General features: G+C 44.8%; 1 protein-coding gene across 13 annotated transcripts in view; it reads right to left on the reverse strand.

Annotated features, from left to right (window-relative positions):
- PCBP3 (poly(rC) binding protein 3) overlaps positions 1-21,439 on the reverse strand; it is a 213,542-nt gene that overhangs the window by 117,337 nt on the left and 74,766 nt on the right. For 12 of the 13 annotated variants that reach the window (XM_060297682.1, XM_060297681.1, XM_060297680.1 and 9 more), the window contains exon 2: positions 13,378-13,416. The exons of the other annotated variant lie outside the window; for it this stretch is intronic. The gene's annotated coding sequence lies outside the window, so the exon portion shown is untranslated. The remainder of the gene's footprint in view (positions 1-13,377; positions 13,417-21,439) is intronic. 13 annotated transcript variants of the gene reach the window in all.

The following is a 21,439-nucleotide window of genomic DNA, read 5'->3' on the forward strand; positions in this document are numbered from 1 at the left end:
AAGAGAAAAAATGAAAATTAAAAAAATGCTACTGAAAACTTAAAATAATTTCTAGGAGTCATAAATAGAGACACTGGCAGATTTTGGTAGATTTGCAAGCCAAAATTAAACAACCATAGAGAAGGAAATAAGGCAGTGAAAAAATAATCACAAAAAAACACAAAAAACAAAAACCTCCCACTGGCAAGAATCCAACAAGTAAGTCAACACACTAGACTTCCAGAACAGAACTGAAAAGATTTGTTGGTTTTTCAACAGTAATTTTTTACTGGATACTTGAACTATTCCTACGATACCCCTTTTCATTATGGCCCTATCATATATGTATTTAACAAGGTAAAGATATATCACTACTCTTGAACATGTAAACAAAGTTTTTTTCTAAAGAAGAGTATGTTGCATGCCAATTTTGCCCATTAGAACTGATTTTAATTTTTGAAAGCAATCTTAGGTAAAACAACTTCAGAATGACTTATTAAATAAAATATGTTCTGAACATTAAAAATAAAACAAAAAAGGAAAATAAAGAAGGTTTTCGGTTTAAAATTGTTTTCTACTAACACTGTCACCATGATGCACTTTAGAAGCAGCAGCATCTAAAGAACAAGAAGAAATGAAGAGCAAAGACAGTGGTGGGCCGTGAGCACATCTAAACGGACAGTGACGGTGTAATATAAAGAGGGTTGCATGGTGTTAAATATACAACAACAGAGAATGAAAATAACATGTGAGTCAGGAGAGGATAACCAAAGATAAAGTATTTTAAGATTCTTGTATCATTTGGGATATGGTTAAAGATACTGATTAACTTTAAACATTAATAAATCAAGTACACATGTAAGACAAAAACGAAAAGAAGAGAAACCAAAATTATACAGTGAAGGAGAAAACTGATGAGGAAAAAAATAATCTGTCAATCAAAAATGTGAAGAAAAGAGTAAAAATAAACATTAAAAAGTTGAACTAAACAGAAAGCCCAAATTAAGATTGTAGGAAGGAGTCCAAATCTATAAGTAATTAAAGTACATGAAAGTAAACTAAACTCTCCAATCTGTAAAAGACAAAGATGGTCAGAGAGGAAAAAAAATTCCACTGGATACCATCTTGAAAGATACAGCTAAAACATACAAAGAGACTGAAAGAATGAGGAAGAAAAATATATGCTGGGCAAATATATCAGAGAAAATTTACTTTAAGGCAAAGATGCAAGACCAGATATAGACCACATCACGTACAGATAAAAGGGCTCAATTTATTAGTAAGATATTACAACAGTTCCAGACGTGCATGTACCCTCCAAGAAAGTGTCAACATTTTATACAAAGCAGAAATGAACAGAAATGTAAGAAAAAGACAAACTTACAATCACACTGGCAGATTTAAACACAGCTCTCACAGTGATTGATGTATCAGTTAGAGAAAAATGTTTAAAAGGATAGAAAAAATTTAAACAAGATTTCCAAGCTTCATCCAGTGGACATACATAGATCTTACACTCCAAGCCAGTGGGATATGCTCTGCTTTGAAGCACAGAACATTTCTGATGCTCGATCACACACGAGCCATCCTCCATGCACGTGAAAGACGATGAACACAGAGACCACCTTGCCAACAATGCAGTGAACCAAGAAATTAAAATATTGAAAAATATTGTATATATAAATAACAATGTATATTTTTAACATAATGTATGTATTTTAACAAAGTAATTCAAAATTTTATTGATTATACTCCATTTAAAGTTATAAGATAATGGCTGTATTTCCCTATGCTGTACAATATATCCTTGTTGCTTATCTATTTTTTTTTAACTTTTTATTTTATATTGGAGTACAGTTGACTAACCATGTTGTGTTAGTTTCAGGTGTACAGCAAGGTGATTCAGTTATACATATACATGTACCTATTCTTTTTCAAATTCTTTTCCCATTTAGGTTGTTACATAATATTGAGCAGAGTCCCCTGTGCTATACAGTAGGTCCTTGTTGGTTATCCATTTTAAATACAGCAGTGTGTACATGTCAATCCCAAACTCCATAACTATCCCTCCCCCACGCCCCTCCCCCCTGGTAACCATAAATTCCTTTCTGTTTTGTAAATAGGTTCATTTGTGTCATTTAATGTTATTAACATATTTTTAAAACTCCATGTGTTTGGAATTGAGAAACACTTGTTAATAACTCATAAGTCCAAAAAGAAGTCATAGTAGAAACATAACAAAATTAAGGATTATAAAAGTACTATGTATCTTAATTTGTGCACTGCAACAAGCTGTACTTAGAAAGAAATGTTTAATTTTAAATGCTTATCTATATGAAAAGAATGCTGAATATCAATGAGCAAAAATCGAATATAAATTAGGAAAAGAACAGCAAAATGAACCCCAAAAAGCAAAAGGAAGGAAATAAGAACAGAAGTTAATAAAATAAGAAAATAAATAGCCTGTAGAAAAAAATAATGAAAATTTTTTAAAAAACAAAAAAATGAAACTACACAAGTACTAAGATAAAATATGAGTGATTTTCTCTTTAATTTGAGTGTAGGAAAAGGCTATCCAGCTATGACTAAAAACCCCAGATACAATAAAAGATAGATAAATTGAACTTTATAAAAAATAAAAATATTTGGCACGGCAAAATTGCCATGAGAAAATATTTATGACAGATAAATGGAAAAAAATATCTGCAATATATATCGCCATATTCTTCACAATGCCAATGTCAGAAAATTGACAGGAAGGCTGCGAAAATGTTCCAGATTAAAGGAGACTAAAGACCCCAGACAACCAAGTACAAGTGGATCCAAGACCAGACCCTGGACTGGATCTGGACTGGATCTGGACTGGAAGGAAGCCGCACTGCCAGAAGGCACTGAACCCACAGAAGATACTGGAGCACGGTCTGAGGGTCAAAGCCTGGTACCTGACTGCGTAAGAGAACATCCCACTCTTGGCAAACAGAAGCCCCTGTGCTCTAAACCCAAAGGCCACTGCCAGACTCCTTGGAGACCAGCATCTCAGCAGCATTCCAGGCTCTCTCTGTCTCCTTAATCTTCAAAATTTGTTTCTTTACTAACTCCCTTTCAGGTTTTAAACATATTCAAATAGCTTCTGTTAAAAAACAAGCAGACAACTCTCCCCTAGACCCATGTTCTCAGAGTCAGACATTTAAACCGCCACCCACACGCTCCCTCTCCAGTGACCCTGGCATCCTCTGGCAGCACTGAGCTGAGTTTCCCTCTCAGGACGCCAAATCCAATGGACATCTTCAGTCCTCACCTTACCATACTTTCTTCCCTCTCAGCCTGGAGAAAAGAAATACGTTTTGCCATTCTCTGACAGAAATCCTACTAATGTTTTCTTAGGTCAGTCTCCCAAGGCAATAGAAATAAAAACAAAAATAAACAAATAGGACCTAATCAAGCTTTTGCACAGCAAAGGGAAAACACAATCTACAGACTGAGAGAAAATATTTGCAAATGATGCGAGACAAGGGCTTAAATTTCAAATATACAAACAGCTCATACAACTCAACAACAAAAAAACAAACAACCCAATCAAAAAATGGGCAGAAGACCTAGAGAGACAATTCTCCAAAGAAGAAATACAAATGGCCAATAGGCACATGAAAAGATGCTCAACATCTCTAATTATAGGGGTAATATAAATCAAAACTACAATGAGGTACCACCTCACACCAGTCAAAATGGCTATCATTAAATACTCTACAAATAACAAACGCTGGAGAGGATGCTGAGAAAACCGAACCCTCCTACCCTGTTGGTGGAAATGTAAGTTGATACAGCCACTCTGGAAAACAGCATGGAGGTTCCTCAGAAAACAAAAAATAGAATTACCATATGATCCAGCAAGCCCACTCCTGGGCATATATCCAGACAAAACTCTAATTCAAAAAGATCCATATACCCCAATGTTCACAGCAGCATTATTTACAATAGCCAGGACACGGAAACAACCTAAATGTCCATCGACAGATGAATGGATAAAGAAGATGTGATACATATATACAATGGAACACTACTCAGCCATAAAAAAGAACGAACTAATGCCATTTGCAGCAACATGGATGCAACTAGAGATTATTATACTGAGTGAAGTAAGTCAGAAAGAGAAAGACGAATACCATATGCTATCACTTATATGTGGAATCTGAAATATGACACAAATGAACCTATCTATGAAACAGAAACAGATTCACAGACGTAGAGAACAGACTTGTGGCTGCCAAGGGGGAAGGGACTGGGGGAGGGATGGAGTGGGAAGTTGGGGTTAGCAGATGTAAGCTATTATATATGGAATGAATAAAAAACAAGGTCCTACTGTATGGCACAGAGAACTGTATTCAATATCCTATGATAAACTGTAATGGAAAAGAATATTTAAAAAATAATGTATATATATGTAAAACTGAGTCACTTTGCTATACAGCAGAAATTAACACAACATTGTAAATCAACTATACTTCAATTAAAAAAAAAAACTTCAACTTCACTGATAGAGAAAAAAACAAAAAGAAAAACCGTTTGTACCAGCGCACAGTGTTACCTTGGGCTATAACAGGCACTCTCCAAGACTGCTTGTGGAAACGGAAAATGGCCCAATTTCCTGGAAGATAACCTGGCCATGAGACTTGAAGTCTGAACTTCATACCATTTAATAGTGGTGAAGTGAAGGGGTTACGAGAAGGTCTGGAAGGGGAGCTCTGGACTTGACTCTGCTCTGGTGCTGACTTCAGTTTCTTTGCTGACAGAACAGGCTAATCAGAGGCCTTGGAGAATTGTGGGGACCCAGGGAGGAACTTCTGCCTGGAACACAGCAAATACTATGACCATCTTCTCATACGGTCCTACATTTACCCCTGGAAAGACCCTGACGCTCCCTGCCCTCTCCGTAGAAGCTTAAATGGCCTGAACCTCCTGCTCTGGGACTGGGCAGGACAGGTAAGGAGACCCAGTCTCACAGATGGAGAAGCAGCACAGACGGGGACAATGACCTAGCCAAGGTGCCAAGGTCACAGGGTGATCTGGGAGAAGGGCTGGAAGCAGAACCAGTCTCCAGACCCCCAGGCTGACTCCACTGGCCCAGGAGGGATCCTACTGGAAGGTTCTCTTCCCATGATTTTCACCCACACTCTGCCGAATTAATACAGGGGACAATGAGAACAGCTCACTGCTGTGCGCCCAGGGACAGCTGCGCTCCAGCTGCTCCAGCCCGCTGGGTGTGGCCTGAGGCCTCAGCTCCACACAGAAGGAGCACGTGCGCTCAGAAAGGCGTGCTAGGATGCAGAGCTGGGAGACAGGTGGGTAAAATCAAGCACAGGGACTCGGTTACAGGGGCTGACAGCCTTGTGCCCTGAAAGAGTGAAACAGCCAGAGCTCTCGGAAAAGGTGAAGGCCCACACTGAAAACCTCTTTCCAGCTCAGTGTTACTGGAGCGTACCAATGGTTACTCCTCACATCAAAGAGAAGACAGCCTCCCTGATGCCAAAGCGCTAAACCCAATGGTATAACCCATAAGTGCCACTTGAGTTCCGGAGAAAGAGCATGGAGGCCTGAATGAGCAGAGCTGGTGTGTTTAACTGGAGAAGTAGAAGCATCCTTGGCCCTGTGGCCGTGCAAGACACTCCCCGGTAAAGAAAACACCAGGCTGCCCTAACCAGGGCTGAAGGTGGGGCACAGCCCTCCACCCCGGGGCGCACCTAACCCCTCTCGCCAGAGCAAGGGTTAAGCCGCCAGCTGCTTACTGAACGCGGCACGTTTGTAAATAGAGCACACAGAGAGGCTGGCTCCTGCTTGTCTGAAGTATACCCGGCGGCCACCCGTCCTCCAGCCCCGCACGCCTCCCCGGCCCCAGGGGCCAGCCACACAGCTTCAGCTCCATCACTGCTTCTGCGCAGGGCCGCCAGACAGCCTGGCCACACGCAGGCAGTGGAGGGAGGAAGGAATGAGTCATCCCACGAAAACCTATCAGCCCTTCACGCCAGGCTGCTCTGGGGCAACAGCACTCGCCAGCGTCTCTAAGAGCAGAAAAAAAGAGCCCAGACTGAACATGCTCGACGGAAAAAGAAAGAAAAGCCAAGAGAAGGAAGGGAGGGAGGAGGGAGGGAACGGGTGCCTTAAGACCTCGGTGGGCCCAGTAGGGCAGCGCCCCAGGGCAGGTGCCGGGTCTGTGAGACACCTGGCGGAAGGAAGAGCGAGTCAGAACCTTGGAAGGGAGGCGGGGGAGCCGCAGAGCAGCCCCGCGCCGGCTGCAGCCCCCGCACTTGCACTTCTCCTTCGCTCCTCGAGCTCCTCCAGAGGATGGGGAAACGCCTTGCCTCTCGGAGCACGAGCTCTGCGTCTCCACGATTCCAACAGTGGCTGGTGCCCACTGCCGCCCCGTCCTGCAGGCCCTGCTATCTTGGCGTGGCGGGTGGCGGGGCGGGGGGGGGCGGGGCAGGAGGATGCACCACAGATGCCAGAACCGCTGCCAGCGAGACCCCGGGACAGGGCCCTGGCAGAGCTCCTGGGGGTGGGAAGCGGCCAGGTGGGGCTCCCTCCCTCCCGACATCCCGCCCTCACAGCCGGTGGGCTCCTCTGCGGTCCTCTCCTCACATTTCACACGCCTCATCCCTGCCTGTGCAGACGGCTGGCCATTCTCCTAGACCCCTCTCCCTCCTCCGTGCCAGCAGAGCTGTGGCTGCACGGGGCTGGCCCAGCCTCCAGGGGTGTGGGACCACCGCGGCACACGGCTAGCGCACACCTGGTCCGCAGACCGCTGCCGGCATACAGCTGTCCTGCGTTAACACTGCCGCAGTCCACTTGGTGCCACATAACACTGTTAGCATACAGCGGCCCTGTGGACTGTGACGCAGCTGGTATGACTCGGGCTTCTAATCCTGAAAAGGCAGCTGCTTGCCCTCCATCACGACCCTTCTGTTTCCCACCGGCTGAGTAGTTGCAGCTAGAGGTCAAGACAACAGAGCAAGGGAGGACCACAGAGTGACAGGCCACCCAGAGCGTGGGGTGGGCGTGGCCTCTGGGCAGGGGGCCTCGTGGAGCCCAACCCATCCACCCCAGGCCTGTTACAGCCAAGGGAACTGGCCTTGACCACATTGAAGCCACCGTGTTTGGGGCGCGCTGTGTGCCAGCAGAGTCCTGTCCCCCATGGGCTCAGCAGCTGCTCTCGGTACTCACGGCTCCACAGTAGCTGCCCTCAGGTCGGAGCCAGGCTCCCTAAGGCCCCAGGGCATTTCTCCCTTGGGTCGGACACAGAAACGTACAGAGCCTATCACCCTGGTCCAAACCGTAATGCTCACACTAACCTTTACAATAACTAGTGCTCACACGAACCCAATCCTAGTACTAACCTGAACTCCAGCCCTAACCCTATTATTAACCCTCATTCTAGCCCAAATAAAATACTGAAAAGGTATTACAATTGGAAGAGATTAAAAAGTATCAATAAGACCTAACAGGATTTATTCCAAGAATCAACACTTGGAATTTCATCACTGGAATTTCTCACAGGAGGAAATCCTGTGACTATCTTAATAACAGTAATGAGCATTTAGTAAAATGCAACTTTTATTTTTGATTTCAAAAAACAACTTAATAGAAGAGCAGCAGAAGGAAACTTGTGTAACTTGATGAACACGATGTACCAGACAGCCAGCCACGGCAAGCACTGTGAAGTTCACGGTGAAAACATTTGGGTCAAGTCAGGAATAAGTCAAAATTCAACTGACAAACCTATTGCAGTTAAAGCATGGCCGCATGCAATACATAAAAATTGATATCTTGCCTATACATTATTAAATATTAGAGAAATGTAATAGGAAAAATTCCAATTACAATAAATAGATACTATAAATAAGTTAGAAAAGAGCTCAAAAGAGAAAACCTACAGCAAGAAAGCTATAAAATGTAACTGAAGGCTAATAACGGAATAAATGAAGAAATAGAATATCTTCCTCTTTTAAAAACTGAATATTGCGAAAATCTCAGCTGTTTGCCATTTAAATCATAGGCTGATGCATCTGAAGTGAAATCCCAGTCTGATCAGCTTTCTAACTTGAAAATCATCCTAAAGTTCATCTAGAAATTGAGTACCAAGAATAGCCCAAATAAATATACCATCAAACTAAAATAATTAAGGCAGTGCACCAGCACAAGAGCAAACAGATCAGTTCCAGAATTCGGAAATAGACACTAGTATATACAACGTTATCATATAAGATGCACACATAGGACAAAAGTAGCAGCACAAATCACTGGGAAAATGAAGTAACTTTTAATAAATAGTGTTTTCAATATCTGTAAGCAAAAATAACATATATTCACCCAATAACATATATCAAATTAAATCCCAAGTGGATTACACATGTCGATGCAAAAAGTAAAAGCAGGAAAGAAAACAGAAGTGACTACCCACGTTTCAGGAGGGGAAAGCATTTTCCAAATGTACATGTGCCATAGAAGATGACGTCACAGAGGAAGATACTGATGCAGTGGCTCCAGACGCCAACGCCACATTAAAAGGTGAACGACTCTTTGGGGAAAATAAGAGCCGCAAACATAAAAGCTGAATGTCTTCAGTGAAACACGAGGAAGGACACACCAGCTCTAGTTGAAAAGCTCAACCCGCTTGTACTTCTTTTCGGCTTTTAGAGACACATAAAGCCCCAGGTTTTCAGGGGCCAGGAGCCCAGGCACTCAAGCTGCCATAATCTACCGTCTCGAGAGCGACTGGGCGATCGCACATTACGCCTCTTTTAAAATGTCCCTCTCCTCTGACCCGGGATTGCACGTGGGCAAATACCGCAATACTGCCTCGGGAAGGAGGAGACTGACGTATTATGCACAAGGAAACTCACCTCACGACTACCGGTACTAGTGCCAGATCTGAAAACAATCCAAATATTGAACAGAAGTGGAGTGATTGAACAAAATAACACCTACATCCATATAGTGGAAACTATGCAACCTTTTAAAAATAATGTTTTCAAATGGTAACGTGGAACATTTTGCCGTATACCATTCTGTTTAAAAGCAGAGCACAGAAGTATGCATGCAGCTTAACCCCAGGGGCAGAACCTGGAGTGAAACAGACCAAAATGTCCGCAGCAGTGCCTTGGACCCCGTAGTCCCCAAGCACCGACCATCAGCGGGGTCCTCTCTGAGCACCGAGAATGTGCTGTGCGTCGTGGCGGGGAGCGGGGGAAGGAGGAGGAGGTGACGCAAAACAAACTTGCAAAACCAGGAGAGCACAGGGTCCTGGAGCCTTTGAAAGAACACACCAGAAGGGGCGGCCCTGCTGGCCTCAGGCTGCAGCGCTCAGCTCCCCAAGGAGAAAGATCTACCGGATTCGGCAAGGCAGGGGCCACACGGTCTGGCCAAGTGGTGAAGACACAGCCCCGCTGGGAGGGCCAGATGGCCATGCAGGGGAGCTCGGCCCGGCGGAAGCAGACAGCGGAGGGGCTGGGGGACTGCTTTCAAATTCTGGGGTGTGAAACAGCATTTGCAATATAACCTTTTACTTTTTATTTTTAACACAATTATAAACGTACATAGTTTTAACAGTCAGAGTCCCACAGAGCTGATGGGGAGCCGCGCCGCCGGCCCTCTGCCCCCCTCTGCCCCGCAGGCGTCTTGCTCCTTTTCCCTCTTTTGCTATTTCTCTCCTCGGTTCCAATGACCGGCTTTGTACGGCTCTTCTTGACTCCAGGATCTTGTGTGTCACCCACTAGCTTCCTCCTAGAGCCTGAGGATGAACCTCCACCCCACCCACACCCTCCCCCCATCCCTCCAAGTGCTACACCTCCGCCCACCGGCTGTCAGCAGGGACCACAGGCAGCGTGGACCTGCTCTTCACACCTCACGCTGCATCTCCCTCTTGTACATGTGTTTCCTGGAGTGAGTGAGAGGCTTGCTTGTTTGCATAATTTTCTATGTACTTAGTGTTACTTTACCTCCAAACTCTCAGCCAGGGACCCACCGGCCTCTGACCCCTCAAGCACAGCAGGAGGCAGCCCATGATCTACTCCTGGAGCCTCATCCCCCTGCCCCACCACCCGAGTGGCAGCACCTGAGCCCGTCAGCCTGCCTGCTCCACCAAGCCGCGCCCAAAGGCCCACGCCAGGCTGCCAGTGCTCTGGGGGCCGGCTGGGTAGGGGCTGGGGCCACAGGGCTCCAGATCCACTTGAGCGCGGCCCCACCTCCTGTTTAGGACAGTCCCCTCTGCTGTGCCCGGGGCCTCCGCTCCACCCTCCAGCCTGCAGCCAGGGTGGGGAAGCGGTTTGTCCAGGTGTGGGAGCGGGGGCTGAGAGTCTGACTGCTTTTTAATCAGGCTTTCCACAATTTTCCTATTTCCGCTTTTCTCCTTGAATTACGAGGCGCGGTCATCAGCAGAGGCTGAAACCTGATTACACTAGAAATCTGAGGAAGAAAGATCAGATGCACAAGAAGGGCCTCAGATAAAAGCACACCTTACTAGGGGTTGAGGCGAGGCTGGGTTGGGGCGGGCTTGGGGTCCCCCAGGCCCTTGGCCAGTCTTCAGGGCTGCATGGTCTTCTGGGCAACACCACACTGCTGTTGCATGGAGGGGACAGTGGAGGGACAGGAAGGACCAGGGGTGTTTGTGAGAAGGTGATTACAGGGCTGCCCCGTGAACCGCAGGCTGCAGGTGGAGGGTCACCAAGAAGGACGCGGGTAGTGTGGGGGGAAGGAGGCCCTGATGGAGGAGTCCCGGTCGGGGGCCTCTGTCTGCCCTCACTATAGGTGAGTTTTAAAGTTCTTTTTCATATTTTCCAATTGTGTAGTGAAAGTCGTTATCTTAATGCAGGGCCGGGGGTGGGAAGCCTAGAAAGCCAATAATCTTTCTCAGTATTACAAAGAATAAAAGACTTCAAAGTAAATAAAAATTTCAACAAGGTTTTCATTATCACTATTTGCTGATTCCCTGATCTTAGTGTGGCCGAAGGCCTAGCCCCGAGATGGGCGGGGGCGTGGGGCGGGCTGTGGGAGCCCAGGTCCCCGCTAAACAAACCGGGGTCAGGGTCCCAGCCGGATGTGAGCACAGGCACACAGGGCGGCGGGGAAAGGCCTATCTGCAGCTGCTCCACGGAAGACTGCCCTTTGCCCGACTCTAAGGAAGTGTGGAAAGTTCTCGGAAGATGTGCAAATGGGAAAACAAGTTCTTCCGGAGCCACCACGTCCTCTGGGGAACATCCACTGCAGATGAGTTCCCTTCTGGCTCATCACCCCCTACTCCCACCCAGGAATCCCACAGGAAGACTCTGCAGGGTTCAATCGAGATCGAGATTGCCAATGGAAGCGGACTGATCTCTGTTCCAACCAGCTCAGTGCCCCTAACAGCTCCCTCCCCGCTCACAGAAGAGGCCACAGGTGCCCTATAAAAAGCCTGCTGCCTTTCCTTAACCAAGCCTCAGGGGATTTGCAGTCCTGTAGAATCACAGTCCTGCCAGCTCGCACTGCCCGGCTATCTCTGCCTCTGCCTGGGTGCCGGGGCCTCCTCTAGCGCCCACACTAGGCCCTTGGGGCCATGCACACGCACAGGGGGAGCAGCCTGGGCCAGCCCGCCCCACCCAAGCATGCTGGCTGTTTCCAGAACTGCAGGCCGGTCAGACTGCCCGGCCTGCCAGGGGGAGGGATGTGGGCGACACCAAAGTCTAGGGGAGAGAGGCCCAGCACTCACAGGGTGTTGTTTATACGCCTGAGTTCCAGAGGCCCTTCCCTCGGGATTTCTGTGAAAATTAGATCCAGATTTGCACAATTACAAAGTTGGTCCCAAGCCAGTTGGGATTTGGATGTCCTCTAAGAAGCAGGTATTATAACAGCTTTAGTTTGCAAAAACAATCCAACACGGAGAAAAAAGACTACCCGCTCGCCGCTCCCACACTCAGCAGCGTTGCCCGCAGTGAGCAAGGGCCCCCGTGTATCCCCGCTGCCCTCATCTCTGGGCCCCGCCCCTACGCTCGCTGGCTCCCCTGGGCCTGGAGCCCTTCACCTGCCACCACTCACAGGGGCCACCCCGGTGCCTCCAAGGCTCTGCTCAGATGCCCCTTCCCAGGGGCCGCCCTGACCCCCATCCACTGCCCGTGCAGCCCTGACCCCGACCCTTCTCTGTTCCTCCCTGGCAAGCTCACCACCTGGCACACTACGTGATGCATCTGCTTATTACTTTTATGTTGTGTGACCCCCACAGATGTAATACAGGAAGCTGGGATTCCAGAAGCGTGGCTGGCCCTATCAATATGTACTGAATGAATGAAAGCGCAATTAAGGTCTTTGCTCAAGCAATTTGTTACCTAAGAACTTTCCCCTTCAACTATCGGGCGTCCAGTTACCCACCCGCCCTAAGTCTCCGTGTGCACATGCTCCCTGACTCCTCGCCACCGTCTCTCGTGTCTCCTGAGGGGACTGCTGGCGACAAGACCGGAAGGTCACTGTGGTGCTCATAGCGAGCGCTCTCCGATCAGGATGGGCTGAGCCCAGGACCCCGCGGTGGCCTCTCGGGGCTGCAGTCAAGGCCACCAGGAAGAGAAGGGCAGACACCGAGTCTGGAGCCCACATCCCGTCATCAAGGCACCTCCCACTTATCCTGCCATCGCAATGTGGACGCGGGCCCGTGAGGTCAGAGGCCTTGGCTCAGACCCCCGTCTCACCACCCACAAGCACAGAGACGTCGTCTCCCCGAGCCTTGAGAAGTGGGCAGAACAAAAGCACCTGCCCTGCAGGGCGCGGTGAGGGGCTCGTGTGAGCACAGCCGGCACTGCATGACATCAGCCGCCAGCCTGAACACACCAGCCTTCTGGGCAAGACCACTGAACACTTCTAGAAAATAACAGTTATAAGCTGTAGAAAAACAAAGGCATCTTAAGGATAAATTTAAAAGGAATCCTTTCAAGGTAGTTTTGCAAAACTGGAGTCACGGCCACAAAGAGGTGTCCGTGGGGCCTGGACACGATGCCATCACGGCCACAGCACACACTTGTCACTGCTGTAACACGGGACAAAGGCACCGTCCACTCAGCCCATGCTAACAACTGGCTCCCAGGCCCCTGCTGGACAGTTTAGTCAGGTTGACTCTGAAGAAGAAAGGTTAGAACAAAAGGAGGAAACTCCCTCTTTTTAAATATTGGTTCTACAGAAGCCAGAAGGGATAACGTGCACATCACGGACACTGCTGCTGCACCTGACCTGTAACACATGCCTCATGTGACATGAAACCAGGCCATAAGGAGAGTCAGCAAGACATGGCTTCATACGCAAGCAAGACCTTACAACTCAACTGACGTGGAAAGAATCCCTTAATTTAAAGACATACCTCTCCAACGGCATCATAAGAAGACTACTTACATGGAACCATGGGAAGAGCTTCTCTGTCTGTAGGCAGCCCTGTAAACAGGTTAAAAAAGTTATTATAACTGGAAATCATAGGTAGAAAATAACCCAAGGAATGGTCTATCATCTTAGATATCAAGTCTTATCAAACTAAATAAATTTTTAAAAGAATGTAGTCATAAATCAGTTATTTGGAAGGAGAAAGGCAGTCTCCAAGAGAAAAAATTCCATGAAAGGTGGTTAGATTCTAAACTGCGTCTGGAACTTAAAAGATACCAATTAACGCTCAGAGCCCAGGCTCCCCTGAACCCTGGCCCACGGTCCTAAACCTGATGGAAGTCTAGGGCAGCGTTGACCCCCAGACCCCTTTAAGTCTGTAGGAAGCAGTAAGGAGAAGCCCACGATGAGGTGTAGGTAGGACCCCCCCACCCAGATGTCCACCCACATGGTCTCAGTTCCAAGTCTGAAGAGTGCTCTGCCCAGACAGCAGGACCTCCGAGCCCGGCCTGTGCAGACTCTACGGGCAGGTAAATAGCTCTGCCCGAGCCTCCTCCAGGCAGCCCAGAGGCGTCTGTCCAGTGAGGACTGAAGACCAGGCGAACGTTAGACACATCCACTTCCAGCCATGACAGAAGAGGAGGAACTCTCCAGCCTCAAACAATGAAGAACCAGCCAAAAGACATGAGACAAGGGTGTTCAGACATGGGACAACAGGGAGCACAGGACAATGACTCCGAGGGAGGAAACGCATGTGATGCATCCTGGTTGCCCAGCCTACAGCTCTGGGAGGGTTATGAGGCCACAGTGCAGGAAGGGGGAACCTAGGCAAACCTGGGGGAGTCCTGAGATGAGGAAACAGCTGAGGTTCAAGGAGGCAATAGCAGCGAGAATCAGCAGGGCAGAGGACCAGAAAGGAGAGAGCTGAGAAACGCTCCAGAGACGGGTAGGGGTTCGCTTGGGTCGTTGCCAGGACACTGACCAGCGCGTGTGCCTGAGGCCAGGGAAGGCGCAGCAGCGAGAAGCAGGACAAAGGATCGCTGTGACTGCCGCAGCTCCAGGAACGGACCACACTCCCAACAGCCAGACTAGGGAACCTGTGACACGGGGGCCACTGGGCTTAGCACTTGGAAGAGCACAGCCCCGGTGGCAGGGGCACATGAGCACCAGACTAACCTAGGTACAGCCTAACAATGCTCAACAAGCCACTGAAGGGTCTAAACTGTCCAAGTAACAAATACATTTGAAGAGGAAAGTTTAAAATATTTAAAAGGATACAAAGCCCCACAATATACAATCATGATGTCTTTCATTCATTTAAAAAATACCATGGATGCAAAGAAGCATGAGAATATATCTCATAATGAGGATAGTTGATCAGTAAGAAAAAGAACCAGAAAATTACCCAAGGAAATAATTAGCACATAAGGTCCTTAAAACAGCCATTATAAACACATTGTATATGTTCCAGAAGATAGAGGAAAGCATAACATGTAGGAGAGACATGAAAAGCATTTTTAAAAAGACCCAAATCAAACACCTAGAGATGCAAAATATATCTGAAATGAAAAATACACTAGATGGCATTAACATCACATCGCACTAGAAAAGGAGAGATTAGGCAATGTGCAGGCAAAACAACCCATGCAGACAGAAACGATCTCAAATGAGACACAGGGAAAGACTCCCTCTTCCCTAAAAACACAGAAATATCTGTGTAATTGAAAACTCAGGGGGGAAGAACAGGATGGGACAAAAATGTATTTAAAGAAATAATGACAAAAAATTTCAAAAATTGATGAAAATTATGAACCCATAAAGCCAAGAAGGTCAACAATCCCCAAGCAAAAGAAAACATGAAGAAAATCAAATCAAGTTACATCGTAATCAACTTACCCAAAGAGGAAATCTTAGAAGCAGCCAGAGAAAAAAGAACATTACGTACAGAGGGACAAACACAGACGTGGCGGATAAGGACTTCCCAGAAACAATGCAAGCCAGAAGTCAATGGGATGACATCTCTAAAGTAATGAAGGAAAAACTGTCAACCTGAAATACCATGAACAGTGAAAACAACTTTCAAATACAAAGACAAAATGTAGACTTTCTCTAATAAACAAAAGCTAAAATAATTCACCACCGACCCTTCTGAACTACAAGTAATATTAAAGTAAGTCCATCATACAAAAGAAAAATGATATCAGAAGGAAATCTAGATCTATAAAAAGAAATGAAAAGCACTGGAAACAAAATTCATGAATAAATATGAGCCTTTCTTCTTAATTTGTAAGATTGTTTTAAAAGATAATGGACTATTTAAAGCAAAAATAATGACGATGTATTGTGGGGTTTATAGCAGTGTAGAAGTAAAATGGCATGACACAGTAACATAAAGGCCACGAGAAGTGAGATGGCAGATTTTAGGTTTTATACTATAAGTGAACTAGTATAATATTAATTGAAGACAGACAGTGATAACTTAAGGATATATGCAACGAATCCCAAAGCAACTTCTAAAAACAAAGTGATATAGCTAATAAGTTAGTAAAGGTGATGAAAGTGATCATAAATAGTACTCAACCCAAAATAAGTCAAAAAAAAAAAAAAGAGGATCTTATAGCAAATGGGACAAGTAGAAAACCAATAGCAAAATGATAGATTTAAATTGAATCATATCAATAATCATATTAAGTATAAGTGGTCTAAAACAACCTAATGAGAATACAGAGATTTTTAAGACTGGATAAAAAACAGGACCTCACTATACAATATTTATAAGAAACCCACTTTAAAAATAAATATACAAATAGATTAAAATAAAGGGGATGGAAAAAGATGTACCATGCTAACCTTGATCAAAAGAAAGTTGGAATGGCTATATTAACATCAGAAAAAGTAGATGTCGGTGCAAAGAATATTATCAGAAGTCTATAAAAAAAGGCATTACATACTAATAAAGGGGTCAAAACAACTAGACAGAAGGTCAGTAAAAGCTATAGGGAACTCAAACAACACTGTCACCCAGCTTCACATAACTGACATTTCTAGGGCACTCCATAAATAACAACACAATATACATTCAAGTGTTGGTGAGGACATGGAGAAATAAGCACCTTCATATATTACTGGTGAGAATGTAAAACTGTACAGCCTCTGTGGAAAACAGTTGCCAGTTCCTCACAAAGCAAAACACAGAATTATCATATGACTTGGCAATTCCACTCTTAGGTATACATCCAAAAGAACTGAAAAGAGAGAATCAAACAGATGTTGTTCATAGCATCATTATTCACAACAGCCAAAATGCGGAAACAACCCAAATGTCCATCAATGAATGAATGGATAAACTAATTGTAATATGTCCAAACAATGGAATATTCTGTGGCCATAAAAAGCAGTGAAGTGCTGATACATGCTACAACTCAGATGAACCTTGAAAGCATTATGCTCAAAGAAAGAAGCCAGACATAAAAGGTCACATATTGTATGATCCCGTTTCCATGAAATACCCAGGATAGGTAAATCCACAGAGATAGAAAGCAGATTAGTTGTGTCCAGATGATGAGGAAAGGGCAATATGGAGAGTGATTACTTAGTGGGTGTGGGGTGTTTCTCTGGGGTGATGAAAAAGTCTCAGACTTTGAAAAGTCTAAAACTGGGTGGTGGTTGCACAACACTGTTGAATTCACTGAATGTCACTGAATTGTACACTTTAAAATGATTAATTGTGTAGTATGTGAATTTCACTTCAGTAAAAAGAAAATAAATATAATATAATAAGGGAATGTTAGGAACTATTGCATGCCAATAAATTTAACAACTCAAATGGAATTCTTAGGACAATAAAGCTATCAAAACTCACTCAAGGAAAACCAGATAACTCTACATGTATTCAAGTTAAAAACCTCCCCACCAAAAAAAAGAGCCAATTCAGATGGCTTCAATGGAAGAAACAATACCGATTTCTTAGTAACTTGTCCTGAAAATTGAATATAAGAGAACACTTTCCAAATCCTTCCATGAGACAAGAATTAACCTGATACCAAAACCAAAAAAAGACACTACAGGTAAACACGCCAATACTCCTCATAAATACAGAGGCAAAAACTCTTAAATTTTAGCATATCCAATCACACAATAGAAAAAAAATACATCATGACAAAGTGGATTTCAATCCAGAAAAGCAATTGATTTTATACTAAAAAAAAAAAAAAAATCAAGATACAGCCAACCTCATTTTATTGCACTTCACTTTATTGCGCTTCACAGATACTGTGTTTTTTACAAATTGAAGGTCTGTGCAACCCTGCATTAAGTAAGTCTATCAGTGCCATTTTTGCAATAGCATTTGCTCACTTAATGTGTCTATGTCACATTTTGGTAATTCTTGCAATATTTCAAACCCTCCACCAGCATAAAGATTACAACTCGCTGAAGGTTCAGATGATGATTAGCATTTTCTAGCAATAAAATATTTTTAAATTAAGGTATCATTGCTTTTTAGACAGAATGCTATTGCACACTTAATAGCCTAAAGTATAGTATAAACATAACTTTTATATGCACTGGGAAACAGAAACAATTCATGTGACTCGATTTATTTCAATATTTGCTTTATTTCTGTGGTCTGAACCCAAACCCACAGTATCTCTGAGGTATGCCTGAGACCGTTTATACGCGTGGACCACATAGACAGAAAAAAAGAAAAACTATATAATGATCTCAAAAGATACAGAAAAAGCATTTGACAAAATTCAATACCACTCATGAAAAACAATCCTCACCAAACTTGGAATATAAGAGCACTTTTTGAACCTGATAAAGGACCTCTAGTAAAAACCTACACCTAACGTCACACATATGGGTAAAAGACTGAATGCTTTCCCCTAAGATCAGGGACAAAGCAAGGATGTCCCCTCTTAGCACTTCTGTCCAACCAGATGTCAATTGCACCAAGCTGATCTATCAATTCAATGCAATCTCAATCAAAATCAGAGCAGGCTAAAACAAAGAAAATAAAACAGCCAAAACAACTTTGAAAAAGAACAAAGTAGGAGAAGTTATTCCAAGATTTATTATAAAGCTACAGTCATAAAGATAAATAAATTGATCAAAGGAACAGAATAGCAAGTCCAGAAATAGTCCGCATGTTGTTAACCATGTTTTGTTTTGCTTTTTAACTTTTCGTGCTCTTGTGCTTTCACATCTGGGCCTTGCTGATTCAGGAGGAACAGCCCTCCCAGAGTTAGCCAATTTCTAGAGGTAGGATAAACAACTCACCCTGGGGGCACCTTTCAAATACAAACCATCCAATTCAGAGCCCACACCCCAACCACCTCATCTGTGGGGCCCTCACTCTCTGGGCCACTATCCACCCGACCTAATCACCCTAGGGTCAGGTACCAGACATCATGCCCATGGGCCTGCTGAAATTATTCAAACTAGCCAATCTTAAGTCTGCTGACCCTGCCTCACCTATTCTCTGACTCCTGACTGACCCTGGTGCTTCCCCATGTGGCCCTGAATGCCCCACCCTGCCCCCTGTTTCTAGGAGTATAAAGATCTGTGAGTATAAACTTCTTCCTTCATGCCAGTCACTTCCATATCTGCCTGTCTTACCGTTCCTGATTAAGTCAAATTCCAGGTTCCCTTAAAACACACAGATATATGGTCAACTGACTTCTGACAAAGGTTCCAAGGCAACTGAAGGGGTAAAGATATTCTTTTTAATCAATGGTGCTAGAACAACTAGATACCATATACAAAAAAGAAAAGAAAAAAAAAGGACTTTGACATTTTCTTCACATCCGATACAAAATTAATTCAAAATATATCATAGACTTAAATGTAACAGCCAAAATATAAAACTTCCAAAGAAAGAATAAGAGAAACGAGAATAAAAATCTTACAGACCTCCAGTTTTACAAAGAATTCTTGAGTATGATACAAAAGACATGATGTATAAAAGAAAAAAACTGATAAGTGGGATGTCATGAAAATTTCAAACCTCTGATCTTCAAAATATACATAAAAATGAGAAGTCAAGCGACAAACTAGGAGAAAATATTTGCAAAACATGTACTCCATTAAGAACTGTATCCAGAATATATAAAGAACCCTCGAACTCAACAAGAAAACAAACAACCTAATTTTTTAAATGGGCAAAATGGTTGATCAAATCCTTCGCCAAAGAAAGCATGTTGATGGCAAATAAGCACATGAAAAGATAGGCTGGTGGGAAAAGAGGAAAGTATGTCATCCAGACCAGCCAGAACCCAGCACAGGAGTGGGGCATGCATGCAGGTCACATGGAGATACTCTTCCAAATCCTGACTGTCAAGATGGAAGAAATCTAAAGAGAGACAAACTTCCCAGAGGGAGGCAGTGCACCAGGGACAGGAAGCCCAGGTTGGATCAAGTGCGCCCAGCAGCTTCCAATGCACAGAGGGGAGGAAGCACAGGGCCCCGGGAAAGTGAGCGGGGTGGGCACTGCCAAGGCCTCAGAGTGCACAGCAGGGGCTGGGGCAAGAGCACTGGACCGCCTCCGGCAGCTCCAGCCACAGGCTCCTCCCCACCGACTACACTCACTTCCCCAGGTGAACCTACGCAGTCTATAGCCTCAAACACTCTTTCTCCTCTTAATGCTGACTCGGGGTAGCGCTGGTGGTCTCACACCGGGACACCCTTGGAACTGCAGATCCTCAGGATCTGCTCACGGTCCCATTTTTTGCTAAATGGGAACGCACACCATGACAGATCTCAATAAAGGAAGAAGAGCGAATGCCACTGCTTTTACCCAAAACTAAATAGGCCATAGCAAAGATCTAACTTCAAGAGGACCAAATTTCCCCAGACTGGGGGATGGAGTGTCTCATTAACTCACCCCCTCCAACAGAGCACTTTCAGAGTCCTGCAGTGCCAACAAGAAGTCGGGGTAACTAGAGTTTAAAAGAGCTTCTGGGGGGAGGACGGGCAAGGATGATTCAGCTTCATTCCTATCACAGAATCCACCAATTCAATTACCATTTCTAAGTAATTACACTCCTGGTGATGGTCTCAGCAGAAAAGAGAAGGAGGAAGCCAGGGGTTGAACTTCTTTACTCCTCCACATCAAAAACTAGCATCTCAAGGCCAATGCATGGTGGTGACATGATCATCAAGGAACGCAGAGGCCAAGAGCCCGGGAGCCCCTTGCCTGACCTCTGGCCTCGCATCATCCTGCATGCCGTGCCAGGCGTGCTCCCTGGCCTGCGAGAGCAGGTTTTCACCCGTCCCCACACCCGACTGCAAATTTCCTCCACTTAGAAGTTCAGTGTCATGCTCACAGCAGCCACCCGCGTCCCGGGATGAGGTAATTTTTTGTTTCCTTTTCCCATTTACGAGAGCTCACACTCGATGTACATGAATACAGATGTGCACACCCATGTTTCAGTCTTTTTAAGTTATGCTGATGGGCTTTATTCACTACCAACTTGCAAGAATTGACAAAAGGATTTTGTTTCAATCTCAGTACAGGGACTTATTAAATTAAAATTTTAAACTTTGTTATTTTTACTCTCTCAGTTTTCTGAGTGGGTCACTCTCATTACCAGAATCAGACACAAGAAATCTGCTTGGCCTTTCACCAGGGTATTGAAGTTGCCTAAAGTACATCTACTAGACTTTCTAGACAACTCCCTGAATACAAGCGTTTGACTCAGTGGTAGAGAGTCATTGTGCACGCCCCTGCCCTGGACCTCCCCAGGAGTGCAGGTGCTGAGCAACAGCAGGTCCTGGCAGGGACAGAAGCCATGTGCTCAGCCCTGCTCTTTACGACAACAATTTTAGATCCTCGCAGGACATGTGCTTATTCTCTGTGCAGAAGATTTAGGAAGTGCAGAAAAGCACAAGAGACATATTTAAAAGTACTTCCAATTCCCAGACAGAAGCACTGACAGCAGTAGAGTATATTTTCTCCTGGTAGTTTCTCATTGTAACATGCATTTACATATACTTCTTTAAAAATGAGACAGATTACATATGTTTTCAGAACAACGTACTATATTTGTCTGTAATATTTGCAGAAAATGTTCATAACAGC

Source organism: Globicephala melas, chromosome 4 (assembly GCF_963455315.2).
Source record: "Globicephala melas chromosome 4, mGloMel1.2, whole genome shotgun sequence".
Classification (NCBI taxonomy): Eukaryota; Metazoa; Chordata; class Mammalia; order Artiodactyla; family Delphinidae; genus Globicephala; species Globicephala melas.